The sequence below is a fragment of the Mustela erminea genome, chromosome 5, assembly GCF_009829155.1.
Source record: "Mustela erminea isolate mMusErm1 chromosome 5, mMusErm1.Pri, whole genome shotgun sequence".
NCBI classification, from domain to species: Eukaryota; Metazoa; Chordata; class Mammalia; order Carnivora; family Mustelidae; genus Mustela; species Mustela erminea.
This window is the reverse complement of record NC_045618.1, coordinates 74,419,417-74,433,390: the sequence shown is the minus strand read 5'-3', so window position 1 is coordinate 74,433,390 and position 13,974 is coordinate 74,419,417. Positions and strand designations below refer to the sequence as shown.

At 42.8% G+C, this 13,974-nt stretch overlaps 1 pseudogene; it reads right to left on the bottom strand.

Annotated features, from left to right (window-relative positions):
- Positions 1-12,189: 12,189 nt before the first annotated feature.
- Positions 12,190-12,284, bottom strand: LOC116592158 (annotated as a pseudogene).
- Between the last annotated feature and the right edge of the window lie 1,690 nt (positions 12,285-13,974).

Sequence of the window (13,974 nt, the reverse complement as noted above, 5' to 3'; positions counted from 1 at the left end):
TTATTTTTATTCATAACACCACTTAATATTTTATTTACATATTTATTTTTGCCTCTTTTTCCTACTAGGAGGAAAACTATGAGGATAGGGACTGACCTGTTCATTGCTATATCTCCTATGCTTAGAACAGTGCTGGACAGAGAGTAGGGGTTGAAAAAATTTTTTGTGAAACAGACAGCAAAACAGCTCTTGCCCAGAAGTGTTTTTGCATGGAACAGAGTAACTGTGGGGTACATATGGTCAGAAGGGGAGGCATGAGCACACTTTGCAGCATTTTGCGGGGTTTGGGGCATAAGTTCCCTTTTGAGAAGGGGATGTGAGGCATGAGAAAACCAAAGGAGAATCATTTAGGCTAATTCAAGTCTTCTTGGGATTATTGGTCTCTCTCTTAAAACCAGCACCAGTTAACTCAAGATGTCTTCAGCACCTTTGACTGCTCCACTGAGACTGCTTTAATATATTCTCATCTCTGGGCCTCAAGAATGGGACCTACAGTGATAAGAAATGTGGAGAATGGGTACTCAAGAATATAGACTTGCTTCCAGCCAGACAGGACCATTTCTTGTTTAAAGCATACCTCACACCTCCATGCTTTGGCCGCTGTCATTTCTTCTATCAGGAGTCCTCTTCCCACTCCTCCCTTTTTCCAGTTACGACCCCCTCTTCAAGAACCAGTTCAAATTCTTTTGTGAAGCCCTCCCAGCCATCATGGGCAAGAACACCTCTTCCTCCCTCTGAACTCCTTTAAGTCTTACTGCTCACAAATTATGATTTAGTTATGAACAAATGGGGCCACGCAGGTAACAAACTCAGAAGTCTTTTTTTTTTTTTTTTTTTGGCTTCTCCAAAGTTTTCAAATGGCATCCCTCCCTTTGGCGCTTAAAGTCACAACAGACCAAGCCTGGATCCTGATGAACAAGCTGAACGTTCACGAGCCTCCTGGATCCCATGTAATTCCTGTAATTCCCAGAGGATGCTTACATTTTCTGCCTATCCCCGCTGGTTCTGTAGTTCAGCTGGTCTTCTGGCCATCTTGTGACCACCTTCTCCAACTGTCACTCTTTTTCCAGACCTCCCACTCCATGTGCAAACAAAAACCCCCTCTGTTATCTGTCCAAGTACATGAGAGACCAGCTGCATCAACTTCCCAAACTTCACAGAAAGCTTTGGGATAATAGGAGGAAATTCATTACAGAAAATGGATGGGGGGAGGATCCCATGGAATAAGATACAAAAAACAAGATGAAATTATTTTTCTTAGAGTCCAGTAACCATAAAGCTACATAGGTTTTTTAAAAAATAAATTACTTCCTTTACACTTTCCTCATCCTTCATTTTGCTGCCACCATTGCTACAAAACTTGCCTTCAGCCATGTAGTGTCCTTCCCATATCTCTTCTTCTCCATTCACCGCTAGATGCAGGGTCCTGATCTCTGAGGGCCAGTGGGAAGTGAAAACCCCATTTGGGCCCAAGGACACATTCTGTTCAGCAGAGATGGAGTTCTTTCCCCAGTGTAAGCCGACTCACTGTCATCATGAGCAGTATAGCTCAGCATCATCTTAACCTATTGAGGACATTATCTTGGCTTTACAGCCATAAAGCCATTGAAGTGTTTTTCCCAAACACACTAACAAACACAGTCTAGTCCCTAGTCCCCAAGTTGAATAAAAAAAATTGTTGGTAATTTTAAAATAACTTATCTTGGCTTCTGACATTACTTTAGATATTTAAAAAAAAATTGTGGTTCAAGCTTATTAGAACAGGTGGTTTTTGTTTTTGTTTTTGTTTACTTTAAATGTGTTTTATATCTTACAGAAATCATCAGAACAGTAAAGCATCTAGGAAGAGAATGGTGGTGTCATCCAAATGAAGGCCAGGGAGATCTGCCCCCCACTTTTGGTGTGTCTAGGCATGCGTGGGTCATGCTTGAGAGAGAGTCACACTAACAGAAATGTACTTGAATGATGAACATTTCAGAAAGACATTTTATTAATATCTCTGAGAAATAAGACTGTGAGGCGAGAAATGTTCTACCCAGTGCATTGTCCTCTTCCTCATCTGAACCACTTGTTGAAATCTCTTTGACCCATCATAACCAAGAAGGGTGTTCTTCCATTGCCAGTCCGTGTATGCTTAGACTGGAGAAGTCCAGGGAAGCAGACAATACTTTAGAAAGAGATGAAAATTCCTCCCAGTCATGCTGACAGGGAGTAGACAGTGGTCTGCCTGCTGGATGAGCCCAAAGTTATCCAAAATTTCAGGGGCACTCAGGCCCTGGATGGGGCTGAGTCCCCGGTTACCTCCTGGTACCTAGGAGACGATGGCAATCATGAGTTGTACTTCCCTCCTCTACCACCAGGAGTCTGCCACGAGCTGGCGAGGAAGGCGAGTCAGGCACACAGGAACAGGTTAGACACCCAAGAGGCGCTGTAAGTGCTTGGGTACCTGCCAAGAGCTTAGAAATGAAGGAAACGAATGGTCCCAAATCACTAGTTTTTAACCATTTGAGAATTTGACTCTTCCCACTTCCCTCCTAAGCTGAATAGACATGCTAGTTTGCGTGTGATGTATGGGATTTCCCAGAATACCTGAAGTTCATCCGTGGGCTTTCTGCTCTAGGCTATCAACTCTTGGAGGGCAAGGACTGGGCTTATTCTCTGATGTGTGATAACCACTTGTTAAAAGTGCCTGAGATAGGGGTACCTGGCTGGCTCAGTGGGTTAAGCTGCTGCCTTCAGCTCAGCTCATGATCTCAGGGTCCTGGGATGGAAACCCACGTCGGGCTGTCTGCTCAGCAGGGAGCCTGCTTCCCCCTCTCTCTCTGCCTGCTTCTCTGCCTACTTGTGATCTCTCTCTCTGTCAAATAAATAAATAAAATCTTAAAAAAAAAAAGTGCCTGAGATATAAGCGGTGTCAATAAATGTTTATTGAGTGGAAAGGAGCGGAAGCAAACCCACATGGGCTGGGCTGTGCAAATGCTAGAGGCATCAGCACCTCAGGAGGCTTTGGTAATGATTCCCTGTCCCTATTGTTTTTTTTTTAATTAACATATAATGTATTATTAGCCCCAGGGGTACAGGTCTGTGAATCATCAGGCTTACACACTTCACAGCATTCACCATAGCACATACCTTCCCCAATGTCCATAACCCAACCACACATTCCCTACCCTTCCCCCTGGCAACCTTCAGTTTGTTTTGTGAGATTAAGAGTCTCTTATGGTTTGTCTCCCTCCAGATCCCATCTTGTTTCATTTATTCCTTTCCTACCCCCCAAGCCCCTCACGTTACCTCTCAACTTCCTTGTATCAGAGAGATCATATGATAATTGTCTTTCTGTGATTGTCCCTGTCCCTATTCTTGATAGGAAAGTCGGTTAAAGCATGACTCTTGATTTCAGCTTGGGTCATGGTCTCAGGGTCCTGGGATGGAGCCCCAAGATTAGAGTGGAGAGAGTCAGGTTCCCTGCTCAGTGGGGAGTCTGCTTGTCTCCTTCTCCTTCTGCCCCTCTTCCCACTCATGTATATGCGTGCTCTAAAAAAATCACTTTCTGATGAGAAAAGTGATATTGTTTCCTCAGCCATCACACTTTGAATTTAAAAAACAGAAGCCTATTCAAGCTAGGTAACTAAACGTGCGTGTGTGTGCAAGTGTGTGTGTACAATGTGCATGTGTGAGGGTGCATGTGGATAGCACTGAAGCTAAGTCACAAATAATGTGGTTGATTTTTTCAAATATAAGGTTGAGCAAAAGATGTCAAACACAAAACAACACATGTTATATGATTCAATTTATACGAATTTCAAAAACAAGCAAAACTAACACATGGTGTTAGAAATCAGGATGAAGGTTACCTTTGGGATGGAGGGAGGCAGGTTGAGAGCAACAGCTGGGATGTTAGTGCAATTTTGTCTCTTGATCTGGGTGGTGGTCACGTGAGAGTGTTTACTTTATGGTAATTCATTGAGCTTACGCTCTCTGTGCATTTCTCTATATGTGCTATATTTAAATAAGAAAAGATTAAAAACACTCAAGTTCTACACTACAGATTCCTGATTCCAAGTGCAAGAGAATTATGTCTAAAGAGGGACAACCTGGCTTAGGTTTAAGCAGGTGGGACAAGAGCTGGGGCTAGAAATTAGGTGTATGAAGACTTTCCCAGTGGTAAGACACATGGGGCCCAGGGCCTATTTGGGGCAGGGTGAAGATAATGGCTTCTTGGAAATAAATGGTGTGTATGGAGTGTATCAGGTGGGAGCTGAGGTTAGGAGGTAATTCTCAGGGAGTCCAGGATTGGCGCTTTTGAGTGCTGGGATCAGTAGCGTGCATTTTTTCTTTTGGATGGTGGAAAATCACTTAACATTTGGCATATTGATAGCAGTACTTTAGAATGTTCCAGAAGAGGATATTGGGGAGCATGGAGTGGTAGTTGGAAACAGTTGTCATGATGGGACTAGAGATGAGGCAGATGGAGGACTGTGTCCTGTGGGATTCTCTGAGGTATGTCTGGTGGTATTGATCTTGGCTCTGTTCCTACTCTGGTACCCGATTATGTACACATGTTTAGGTTTGCATTCTTTCCTACATGGGCTTCAAGGTCATCAGGTTCAGGCAGTGGCAGTTCAGAGATAGCTTTGTAAATTGTGTCCCTGAAGACTCCCTATGATTGTATCCTTCTCAGGAAGTGCATGCTCCTACCTGAGCCAAACCTGCCCCACTTTCCCCCCCACCATGGGGTCCAAGCATGACCCCAAACAGGAGACCATTCCCCTGTGTTGCCCCTTTTGGCCCTGAGAGTGCAGAGTCTGCTTGTGGCAGTAGAAACCTCAGCATGACAGTGCCCAAGCCTGGGAATACCATGTGGGCACGACGTGCTGGGGACTGGCCAGTCTGCCTCATTTAGGCAAATATGAGTATTGTTGAGTTCCATCTGTGAGAGTTGTTCTGAGTATTACTGATCCTTTTGTAGAATGCAGATGGTGGAGGACAGGGCGTTGGTTTCTTTATTCCAGGAATCCTAGGCAAGCAGGGTTAAGCAAAATTCTCCTGTATAGGAGTATCTTCCCTTTGTATGCTGTCCAAGGAGAAAACAATTGATTGAGTCGGCACTATGGCCTGACAAGATGTATTGGTAGGTTGGGCGGGATGGTCAATATCTCAGTAGGGACAAGGAAAACAGAATCTGTTCTTTGCTAAAATTACAGAATAGCAGAGCTTCTAGAAATAATGGCAACATCTTGTGATTTTATAAGGTACCTCATATGAATTATTTTCCATTCTGATTTCTCAACCAGGCTATGAGAAAGATGGGGAAAATAGTATTATCCTTGATTATCAGGTGAGGATTCATGTGCGTATGTCCAGAAACGTGAGGTGATGGTAAGGATGGTAAGAGGTAGGACTTGACACCAGCTCTCTTGGCTCCAAGTCCAGAGTTTTCTCTGTGCACTAGTGATATTGTCCCTTGGCAGGATTCTACTTCCAGAAGAAGTTTAGCCCTACGGACACTTGGCCTTCCAGTCTCTGACGAAATCTGATGGGAGGGTGGTATGTTGGATTGAGGGGACATGGAAAGAGTAAATGAGAGAAGCAGAATGGTAATCATTGCCCATCAGGTGAATGAGGCGTTCCTCTTCTCAAGAATCAATGAAGACTGGGCTACAGGTATTGGACAGAAGACTGACGGGGCAGGGAATATGCTAGCAGGAGAGGGGACAAAGCACTATCCAGAGGGGCTCCTGGGTGGCTCAGTCAGTTAGGCCTCTGTCTTTGGCTCAGGTCATGATCTTGGGATCAAGTCCCTCTTTGGGTACCCTACTCAGCAGAGAATCTGCTTCTCCCTCTCCCTCTGCCTCTCCTCTACTCATGCTCACTTTTCCTCTCCCTCTCAGATAAATAAGTAAAATCTTAAAAAAAAATACATATATCTATCTATCTATATGTAGATAGACATATATATCTATACACACACACACACACACACACACACACACACACACGGCAATTACTAAAAGCAGATCTAGATCTATCTAGATCTAGATCTGCTTTTAGTAATTGCCGTGTGTGTGTGTGTGTGTGTGTGTGTGTGTGTGTGTGTATAAGCTAGTGTGTCTGCCATACCTAGGCGGGTCAGGGCTTCTCCCTGAGGCCATGGCCTTTTCTTCTTCCACATTCTTTCTTCAGGATCCTTGGTAATAATCCATGCTACAACATGGATGTACCTTGAAAACATTGGGGTAATTGAAAGAAGCCAGACCATGTGATATATGATCCATTTCTAGGAAAATCCCACAGATGCGAAAAGTAAATTAATAATTATCAGAGGTTAGAGGGGGTTGATAAAAAATGTTCTTAAATTGATTGTTGTGATGAATGCACAACTCTGAATGTACTAAAGCTATTGATTTGCATACTTCAAGTGGATGGATGGTATGGTCTATAAATTATATCTCAATAAAGCTTTCAAAAAAAAGAAAGATCCTTGTGCGTAGCAAGTTAGCTGGGGAAACTGTCCATGTGACATGGCTGCACGGATGTGGGGGCAGGTCTTGGGGACAGATTCCAAGTGGGAGTGGCTGATACAGAATTCTGGTTTGGTTGGGATGGGCAGAAGTTACTTCAGTCGTCAGGACTTTTACTGTCTTTCCTTTATAGATGTATTCTGTTTTTCCTGTCCAGTCCCTAGACCTCTTGGTACTGGCAAGCACATGGTCCCTTCTATCTAGTGTTCAGCCCTGCCACCTGGTTATCTGAGCCCTATTTGACTTTACCCCGGGAATCTACCCATTTCCTTGGCATTTGGTTTGCTGTGTAGACTAATGGTCCAGGGCAAATATCCTATGAAAGAAACTTGCTCTCCCATAATTTTTTCCTCTGTTTCTGTAACTTCCCTGAACTCAGGTTCTTCCACTTGTCTTGAAGAGCAAGAGCTGTTCAAGGGCAGCTTGATGCTTTCCTGTCATCTTCAAAGACTCAAATCAATTGTAGACCCCTCTACATAGTCAGCTGTCATTATGTGCTTGCTCATATACATTTCCCTCCTACCCCTCAGAGCTACAATTAAATTACACATACATATTATTTTAGGATAACTCTAGCTTAGAGTCCTACCATCAAGTAATAGCCACTGTCTGGGTGGCTCAGTCAGTTAGGTGGCCAACTCTTAATTTTGGCTTAGGTCACGGTGTTGGGGTTCTGGAATTGAGCCCTGAGTTGGGCTCCCCGCTCAGCAAGGAGCCTGCTTCAGGATTCTCTCTCCCTCTCCCTTCCCTCTGTTTGCTCATGCACTGTTCACATGAAGGCATTCTTTCTCTCTCTCTCTCTCTCTTTCTCGAAATAAATAAATCTTTTCTTTAAAGATTTTTTATTTATTTGACAGAGAGATCACAAGGAGGTTGTGGGGGGAAGCAGGCTCCCCACTGAGCAAAGAGCCCAACTCGGGGCTCCATTCCAGGACCCTGGGATCAGGACCCAAGCTGAAGGCAGAGGCTTTAACCAACTAAGCCACCCAGGTGGCCCGAAATAAATCAATCTTAAAAAAATAATTACCATTGTTAATAGTTTGGCATATTCCCTATCTTCTTTACATACACATACATTTATATTTTTATTATCTTTTTAAATATAAATTTTGGCATACACCAAAGAATATACTTAACATGTTAAAAAGAAAACTGCAGACCCCAAATGGTATCATTTAGATGAAGTCCCCAAACCATGGCTTGATACCTAATCTAATTGCAGTTTCAACCTCTCCCAGAGATGTAGTCTTGCCCAGTCAGTCAGGAGTTTTTCAATGAGCACCAATGAGTCTGCCACACGGGCCCTCTCCATCTCTCTTAGGAGGATGAGGTAATCTGTGTGACAAGACCCCTTACTTCTCCCCATCAGGAATAGTGGCCTTGCCTGGAATAATCCTTTGCTTTTGCTAATAACTTTCTTTCCTCATCTTCCTTCTATAAAAACCTTCCATTTTGTGCATCCCTTCAGACGCCTGTCTACTTGCTACTAGATTCATGAATCATTTAATAAAGACAACTGGATCTTTAAAATTTACTCAGTTGAAATTTTGTCACTTAACACAATATTTATTAGAATCTAAATTATAAAGCTTTCCAATATACTGAATGCCACTGAGCCCACTACCCGAATCCAAAACTAAGAATTACTAATATACCGATTCCTATCGACTCCTATGCCTTGCTTCCCACCCCAGAGATAACCACTGTTCAGAATTTTGTTTATCATTTCCTTCCTGACCATTCTGGGCTGACTGCTGCACAGCTTGTAGATTGTTCTCCTTGCCTCGCTGCTTCAGAGTTTGTGGGCCCGAGTTGTCCTATCATATGTGGTCTGGCTGTTGGCCATTTCTGTATTCAGCATCTCAGCTCTTAATTGCATTGAAAGTTCTCACATTTTAAAAATTTAAACTGATGGACAATCCTCCCAAAGCAGACAGGGTTTGGATGTAAAAGTGGTAATGTTACAGGAGTTTTTTTCCTCCATTGGTACCTGAGGTTCTTGGTCATGCTGCTTGGAAGAATGATGAGGTAGACCAGACTAGAGTGGTGCGGAGCAGAGCTTATTGAAGGATAGCTAAGGTATAGTACAAAGCTCCTGAGGAGGGAGGGGACCTGAGAGGGTTGCCACCAGAGTTTCTAGGTCTAGGGGTTTTTATGGGCTTGTTGGTGGGCTGTTTTAATCTGATGAACCCTCCCTGTGCCTGTCACCCAATTAGATTTTTGGTCACCCATCTATCAGGTGGGAAAGGGTCGAGGTCTCTCCAGGGTGGTGCAAAATCCTTTGAAGGGTGGTTTTCTCCAAAGGCCAGGGACCCCTTGTCCTTGCCTGCCTTTCTTCCAATTATCCTTAATCAGCAACATATTTCTAAATCCTTACTGGGAACCTTTAGCCAAGCACTTCCATTCTCAGTAGAAAACCAATCTTCCTTTTAGGCCTCTTCATCTTTTGTGGGTTTGGTGTGCTGGTCTGTCTTCCCCAAGAAACAGCAAATGCCACTAAGGCAGAAGACTGGGTGTTAATTTTTTGGGTTCCCAGCCATTTTTCTCCAGGAACCTCCATTAGTTTTTCTCCCACTAGATATGCCCAAAATATGTTATTAAAGTGAAGCTGTGTTTGGTTTAGTAAATTCTTTTTAAAAATGGAAATCTTAGCTTGGACTTGAGCCATTGGGTTGGGCCCGATTAAAAAAAATAATAATTAAAAGGGGTGCCTGGGTGGCTCAGTCAGTTGAACGTCTGACTCTTGGTTCCAGCTCAGGTTCCCTGCCAAGCCCAATAACCTCGCCCCAGAAGCAGAAGAGAAAGAAAACAACTTGACTAATGAGTAAGTATGTGATTGAAAGAGGAGGACTTCGGCTGCCTCCATTTTGACCTCAAACTTTCTAGTTGGGTTCTTCTTTCCAGCTTGGCTCTTGGCTCAGATGGAAGACCCTGAGGGCAAAGTCACCCCATGGGAAGACTACCCCCTCAAGCAATGAGGACTTTCCTGAGCCAGCAAGATCCCACTTGTGACTGACTCCAAGACAAGGATCAATCTGGCCTTCACTGCCCACCTGCACCTATTCACCCCACACTCAGCCTCACACCTTCCCTATATAAACTGATTTTCGGCACTTTGGAGACCGTCTTTGAGATACTAGCGCTGGTTCACTGTCTTCTCGGTGTTGGCCTCACTGAAATGAATTCCTTTCTTGTGTCACCACCACTGGTTCTCTGACCTTGGATTTTTTCAGCAGCAAGTGGCTGAACCTGGTCTGTTTGGGATCCTTGGAGTCAGGAGCTCTTGCAGCCCTGTACCGTCCCTGTTCCATGCTGAGCATCCCAGGCAACCCTCTACAGAGACTGCAGAGACAGCAAGAAATCCCACCCTTTTCTACCGCCCCAACAGGTAAGAAGAATTGTACACATTTTGTCAAGATCAAAAACTAGTCCTCAGGTAAGAGGGCTTGATAGCACCATTTATTGCCCAGTTCATCCCATAATCACTCGGTAATTAGGATGAGCATCTGTTAGCTAGTTGACTTTAATAACAGGAGGTTGTTTGGGAGCAAAGGAGAGAAGTGCGCTTTCTTGAAGATGGCACTTCAAGGAGATGGTTTCCAGGTCCTTAAGAAAGACACCGTGGATTACAAAAATGGCCAGAGGCTCATTCAGATTTCTAAAAGATTTATAGAATGTATTTCAGAAAGACTGAGAAAGAACTTAAAATTTTTTTCAAGTAAATGTCTAAGAAAAGAGAGAGGGAGGAAGTCTCTTTGTTTATTTGCAGCAGCAAAAATTAAGCCTCTCTTTTTTTAAATTAATATATAATGTATTATTTGCCCCAGGGGTACAGGTCTGTGAATCATCAGGCTGACACACTTCACAGCACTCACCATAGCACATACCCTCCCCAATGTCCATAACCCAACCACCCTCTCCCTCTCCCCTCCCCCAGCAACCCTCAGTTTGTTTCGTGAGATTAAAAGTCTCTTATAGGGGCACCTGGGTGGCTCAGTGGGTTAGAGCCTCTGTCTTCGGTTTGGGTCATAATCCCATGATCCCAGCGTCCTGGGATTGAGCCCTGCGTCGAGCCCCGAATCGAATCGGGCTCTCTGCTCAGCAGGGAGCCTGCTTCCCTTCCTCTCGCTCTCTCTGCCTGCCTCTCTGCCCACTTGTGATCTCTGTCAAATAAATAAAAATAAAATCTTAAAAAAAAAAAGTCTCTTATGGTTTGTCTCCCTCATGATCCCATCTTGTTTCATTTTTTCCCTCCCTACTCCCTACTACCCCCTGCCCTGCCTCTCAAATTCCTCATATCAGAGAGATCATATGATAATTGTCTTTCTCTGATTGACTTAAGACTTTTGTTTTTGGCATTTGTCTTAATACAACTGGCCCTGGGAGCCCAGTCCCACAGTGCTCTTTGCTTCCATAATGCTTTTTGTCAACTCCAGGTACATATTTGTGCTAGACCATGTATAAAGCCAGGCAAGCAGACCTGCTTCCTGCCTAAGGGAGCTCACCCCTGAAACAGACATCATGAATGTAAATCAAAATTAGGATCACCTTTGACTGGAGAGCTTTTTTTGTCTTTAATTGTAAAAACACACACTTATTGCCAAATTTTAGCCAGGATGGAAGTGCGTAAGTAAAACATGGGAATCTCACCAGCCAATTCCATCCACTCTGTAACAACAAAAATTGTTAAATATATTTTATGCTTATAGGACATACATCTATTTATCCACACAGAAGTAGCTTTTATTCTACAAAAATGGAATGGGGTTACATAAATTATTTACTACTTGATGTTTTAAAATGTCTTTCCATGTCAGTACCTATAAAACCATATAATATAATTTTATATGTCACTTTTATAGCCAGTGGACACAGATTGTTAAATGGTGCTAACATTTATTGGCATAAATTCCTACTATTAGGACTGGGTGTATGCCATTTTATCTTATTTATCTATTTAGTTATTTATTATTTTAAAAAGATTTAATTTATTTATTTGAGAGGGGAGTGAGTGTGAGAGAGAGCAAGCACAAGCAGGGGGAGGGGCAGAGGGAGAATCAGACACCCTGCACAGCAAGGAGCCCACAGCAGAACTTGATTCCAGGACCCATAGATCATGACCTGAGCCAAAAGCAGAAGCTTAACTGACTGAGCCACTCAGCTGCCAGATGCTGTCAGTCTTAAAATTCTTCTGATAATATTCATGTAAAAAATAGTATCTCATTATTATTTTGTATTTACTGTATTACTAGAGATGTTGAAATCTTTTCATATGTTTATTGGCTATCTATATATCTTTTGTGAATGGCTTATTCATATACTTTTTAAAGATTTTATTTATTTACTTGACAGACAGAGATCACAAGTAGGCAGAGAAGCAGACAGAGAGGGGAGGAAGCAGGTTCCCCACTGAGCAGAGAGCCTGATGTGGGGCTCGATCCCAGAACCCTGGGATCATGACCTGAGCTGAAGGCAGAAGCTTAACCACTGAGCCACCCAGGTGCCCCTACTTATTCATATTTTTTATCCTATACACAAAGATAAAACATTTAGGGGCGCACGCGCGCGCGCGTGTGTGTGTGTGTGTGTGTGTGTATATTCCAAAATGTTTAATGTGGTTATTTCTGCATAGTAAATTATGGATGGATTTTAAGTAATTAATTCTTTTAAAAATATGGATTGCTTCACAAATTTGCTTGTCCAGGGGCCATACTAATCTCTGTATTGTTTCAATTTTGGTATGTGTGCTGCTGAAGCAAGCACTGGATGCTTTCTCTAAAAAGTATTTTTTTTTTAACAATGAAATTTTGTTCACATAAAAAAGGCAAAATGTTCTCGGAATTGAATCTCCTCTCAGATCAGGGAGTAATGAGGTTTCCTAATTGAGTCTCCCCCATGAATGCAGGTCTCATTTACCTCCCATTATGTTAGGGTTCTTGGCAGCTTCATTCTTTACTGCTTCAAACGGAGCGCCCAGCCCACTAAAACCTTCATTTTAGTTGAATGTTTTCATACAAACTGTCCCTGCTTTGCTTGTTTGGTTCATTTTTTAATGTAGGAGATGTGACCTTCATCTCTGCCCACAGTTTGATCACATCAGAAGACAGAGTGTGCAGCTGCTTACTGATTGGTGAAGCCCTCCTTCCTTCCTCAGCAGGATCCTTTGGGAGAAAACTACTAGAACTTCACATTTGAGAGCTTGCTGTCCCTTTCGGGCCTCTTAGGTAATTTTCCTTGGAACATTTTAAGATCTGACTTCTCAAAATCCGTAAAAATTGCATCTGGCCATCTTCCTTCAACATTCTAGCAAGTGAAATTGTTAGCAGGGCAAAAATGTACTAGGTGCTCTGCTTCTAGCAAAAAGAGCTGATGTCCTGATGCTTGTGACCTCTGGCACAGCTGTATCCTGCCTTAGATCACATTTACCATCTGAATTAAAAAAGCATTGCCCATGTCCTCTGTTTATTTTAACATCTATTCTGTACTCCTACCAGGTTTTATTTCCTGTTCGCTTCTTCTTTTATCCGCAGCCAAATGCTTCTTTTCGGAAGGTTTGTGATTTCCTTTTTGACGTATACACTACTGTTGAAAACTGTAATTAGATCTACTTCCTTTGAGCCCTGTTATCTTTCCTGGGTCAACCACCAGTCATAAGCTCCTTATAATCTATTTATTTTCTTGTGATAAAATTCAAATTCCCATTCTGGTCTTCTTCTTCTTCTTTTTTTTTTTTTTAAGATTTTATTTATTTATTTGACAGGCAGAGATCACAAGTAGGCAGAGAGAGGAAGGGAAGCAGGCTCCCCACTGAGCAGAGAGCCTGATGCGGGGCTGGATCCCAGGACCCTGAGATCATGACCTGAGCTGAAGGCTGAGGCTTTAACCCACTGAGCCCCTCAGTCGCCCCCCATTCTGGTCTTCTATAATATAGCACTTCCCAGACTTTAGGATTTTACTAAAATTAATTAAAATTTTGGGGAGAAAAACCCCCAAATTAATGTGTTTGGCAACAAGAAGTGACAGTTCCTCCCACTCCCACACAATCTTAGAATATCATTATCTGTTCATAGAAGAACAATAATTTCATCGTGAAAAGGCTAGAAAGGACTTAATTTCAAAATTAATTAATTTCAAAATTTAGTAATATTGAAAAAAGGTGTTATTTCATTGTAGACCTGAAATCCAGCTCCAGTCCACAGACCCATGTGGGAAACCACAGATAGAATATATGGTTTTGCAGTTCTCTTTGGACGCTTTTCCCTTTCCTCCGAAATTTTAGGAGGTCTATGATGCCCAGGCTTTGTGTTAGTTCCCTTGTCATTTATCAGAGGCCCATAAATCTTCTGTCACAGGCCACAAGCAGTCCCCCCAATCCTGGTCTGTGACATTAGCCTTAGTTGTCAGGTTGTCCGGCCTCGTGCTCTTTCTTTTCCAGTCACTCTTCGAATTGGGT